Here is a 3,948-nt window from a genome sequence, read left to right as displayed (position 1 = left end):
AGAGTTCAGAGCAGTGGAGATGGGCTGGATACAGGGGCAGGAGGGGAAACATAAGGTGGCTCCTTTTTAGGGTGTTTGTTTCAAACAGCACTGAATGCTTTTGAGTGGGACAGAGGCAGAGAAGAATACAAGTTAGGATCTGAGAACTAAGGCAAGTCATAGGTTTGGGGGTCTGAACTGGCAGCAGAGTCTGACTGCAGAAGTGTGGCTGGATCCTGGAAACGTATCCCAGACACTGCACTGTCTTTGATGAAAGGCAGGAAAGGCTGATTCACTACAGTGTGGGGGTTAAAAAAGATACCTTAGGACCTTGACCATGTGTATCCAAATCCCAGTTCTCTTTCAAGGGGTATAATCACAGGCCAAATACGGTGCTTCCTTTTACTTGTTTTTTTTTTTTTTTTTTTTTTTTTTTTAGCTAGAGAAAATACTGCTTTTATCATAATGTTGCTATGATGATTAAATGAGTTCATATACATCAAGCAATCTACAAGACTGGCATATATAACATTTAATAAATACTAGTGATTATGATCATTATTATCTGTGTAAGTAATAAAACCATCTCACTGTCAGCTAGTCAAACATATGCATAGAATCCCAGAAAGTTATTCAGTTCAGTTTTCAAGGCTTGAATCATAGTGTATGAGTATTTCCTCTAATCTGACATTGTTGAAAATAGGGGTTCATGCTTCTCGCATTTTCCTACTTACTTTAAGATTCATTTTCTACTCCAAAAGGTGGTAGGTGGTAACTTTATGAATCATTGTACCTTAAAATATACATACTTCACCTTCATTATTGAGTTAAAGTACATGAGTAGAATTCTAGGTTTAAAGCACTCTTCAGCACTTTGAGGATACAATTTTATTATCATTTGGCATCCAAAGCTTTTGATAGGAAAGTTGATTTCAAGAAAATTCTCACTCCTTGAAGTTATAATAATTTTTTTTTGTTCTTGATGTTCTTTGATATTTCATTGCATGAAGGGGATTTTTAAAATTGTGTTTTAAAAAATGTATCCTGTTCATTAGCAGATTCTTTCATCTGGAAACTTACACCTTGCTTCAGTTCTGGGAAACCTTCAGACATTACTATGGACTCAATGTTTGTATCCACCCAAAATTCATATGTTGAAACTCTAATCCCCAATGTTATAGTGTTTAGAGCTGGGCCTTTGGGAGGTAATTAGTGTTAGATTAGGTCATGAGAGTAGAATCCCCATAATGTGATTAGCACCCTTATAAGGAGCTGAGGACACCAGAGCTTTTTCTCTCTGCCTTGTGCAGATACAACAAGAAGGCAGCCGTCTGTGAACCAGCACGAGGGACCTCACTAGAACCTAACCACACTGGCACCCTGGTCTCAGACTTCCAGTCTCCAAAACTGTGAGAAGTAAAGGTTTGCTGTTTAAGCCACTCAGTCTATGGTATTTTGTTATAGCAGCCTGAACTAAGACAGCTGTTATTGCCTTAATTGCCTCTGCTACATTCCATATGTTCTCTTCTTCTGGATTCCTACTAGAATAATATTGATGTGCCTGGGGCTCTTTTCTCTTTTTCTAAAATTTTTAGAAACCTAATAAACTCCTATGGTCCAAACATTAAGTGTAATAAAAAAACTAGAGCAAAAATTCTTCCTTTCACTTCTTTTCCTCATTTGTTTAGTTCCTGTTCCTCCATCCTTACTAGTAATATATGTACATATCGCTATGTATACCCAGGGCAGTTATAAATAATAACAACAAACAAATTATGCTACTAATACTGCATTGTTAATTTTGGATATAATTACCTCTATCTCTTTTCCAGCTTCTCGACAGGCAGCAAAATAATGCACAGCCATCATTTTATTGATGTAGGCAGAATATTTATACACAGGGGCTTTAATGAAGAAGTAAGTGGGAAAGGAATCTAGAGAAGGTTTGGAGGGAAAAATGACTGAGACTTAGTCTGTGACTTTAAAGAAGATGAAACGATTTCTGGGCTGAGAAAGCAGAATCTACACAGATACATTTAATGTAGCAGAAACACCAAGAGCAAAGTCTTCATGCTGTGCAGCCATGTAGCCCAAGTCACTCTCTGGTGAACTGCTGTCAGTTAAGGTAAGCAGTCCCTCCATCTAGAGCCCTCATAGGACACTTTCAGCTAATAACAGTCCTGGGAGCATCCACGGGTAATAATATCTGCTCAGTGCAAGTCAACAGGCATCAGGCAATTTCACACCACAGGTCTCATTTCCTAGTGAAATCCAGGGTAACACTCTGCTGTGGGTACCAAACCAACATTCACATATTCAACTCTGAGCCAGCTTGCCAGAAGATAATGTGTGCCCCTGATAAGAGAAAAAAAAATGGAAACTGCACGAAGAAAAATACACCAAATATGTTATAAATAGCGAGGCTCCTCCTTTCTTCTAATTCCTTCTGGATTTTCCCTTCCGTCCTCATCCCTCTGCCCTCACCATGTTCCTCCATGCACATACAAATGGAACAATTAACCTGTTGTTTCTATGTGCAACAAATAAGGAGGCATAAAGAAACATTAATAGGGAAAAACAAAAGAGAAACAGAAAATGATAAAAAACAGCATTCCACCACGTAATTGTGTCTAAAACATTGAGCCAAACCCTTTGTCCCTGCTGGTGAAGAGAACTGACATCCCACTCATGGGAGTTATGCTCTGGGTTCCACACCAACACTCCAAATCAGAGCAGATGGATTTTCTGGGTGCCTCTCTCATAGTACTGTAAGAGCAAGTTTAACAAGTAAATCACTCAGCAACAATAGTCTCCATTTTACTACCCATTATTATTTCACTAATTTGATGCTTTCTGTTTTCGTTTAAAAAAAAAAAAAAAGTACCAGAAAAAACTATGCTAACTGTCGTCAGTTGGCAGACTAGAAAAGGGGTTAAGCAAGGCACGTGTGAGTTATGGTTTGTCAGAATTCAGGTCTCTGCATGCAGATAGACATGGAAGATGTGGGTAGTTAAGTAATTCAGGCAAAACCTCAACTGTCTATCTCTGTGACTTTTTTTTTTTTTTTAAGCTTTTAGCCAAGCTAAGCCTGAAAGCATTTATAGGCTTGTGAAAGAGAATCAAAGGGTGGGGTTAAGAAAGAGGGAGGAGCTAAGAGTTTTTAAAGTTTCAAAAGTTAAAAGTTACTTAACTCTTCAGCCACAGTCTCTTACCAAGGGAACACATTGCCAATTCTGCTCCAGTGGAAGAAAACAAGGTATGTAAATTTTTTTTGTTAAACATGTTTATTTATGTTTTTCTTATTTGTTGGAGTGCTTAGCTAAATAAGAAATGAAAAAAAGAAAAAGAAAAAAAAAAAAAGAAAGCAGAAATAATAAATAAGGCTCCATCCCCTAAGAATTTTTTAGTACAAGTCAGAGACTTAACCGTGAACTGATTCAACGTTTGTACTGGAAAGAAGGCTAAGTAGGAGAGAGCATTCACGTCCAAACAAGTCAGAGAAATTGTTTTATCAGGAATTGTAAAACCACGAGTGAATTTTCCTCCAGTCACGTTTCTGGATTTGCTACCTCTGTATCTGTCAACACAGACAAAGAGAAATAGAATATTCCCAGAATAATTGAGCCAAACCCTTCTAACCCTTCAGAACAGTGGGCTTGGCATCATGAATTTCTATTCTAGTCATTGAAACATGGAATTAATGATTTGATGCTCTAACTGGTCCCTCCCACCCAACACCCCACTCTTCCGTCCTGGCCCCCGTTCCAAAGGCCATTAGCTTTCTTCTCTTCCATGGAGTGATCTAAGTCCCTAACCCCCACTCACACCAGGTGCTCTTCATAAAACGCACCAGACTCTTGTCTCCCTTAGAAGGGCTTTCAGTGAACAGAGACGTGCTAGGGCTGGGGAGAGGTGTTATCTTCTGTCATGCACACTCCAGGAAGAAAGTAACATCAGCAAGGCAAGAGG

The 3,948-nt window shown here is 38.7% G+C and overlaps 1 protein-coding gene across 1 annotated transcript in view; it reads left to right on the top strand.

The window, feature by feature from the left end:
- The first annotated feature begins 3,149 nt into the window (after positions 1-3,149).
- The window catches only part of SERPINB10 (serpin peptidase inhibitor, clade B (ovalbumin), member 10), a 21,737-nt gene continuing 20,938 nt past the window's right edge, over positions 3,150-3,948 (top strand). Inside the window, exon 1 of the mRNA XM_008579053.1 lies at positions 3,150-3,235. The gene's annotated coding sequence lies outside the window, so the exon portion shown is untranslated. The remainder of the gene's footprint in view (positions 3,236-3,948) is intronic.

Source organism: Galeopterus variegatus, unplaced genomic scaffold (assembly GCF_000696425.1).
Source record: "Galeopterus variegatus unplaced genomic scaffold, G_variegatus-3.0.2 Scaffold1801, whole genome shotgun sequence".
NCBI classification, from domain to species: Eukaryota; Metazoa; Chordata; class Mammalia; order Dermoptera; family Cynocephalidae; genus Galeopterus; species Galeopterus variegatus.
The sequence above is the reverse complement of the archived record's forward strand: the minus strand, read 5'-3'. Positions and strand labels throughout refer to the sequence as shown.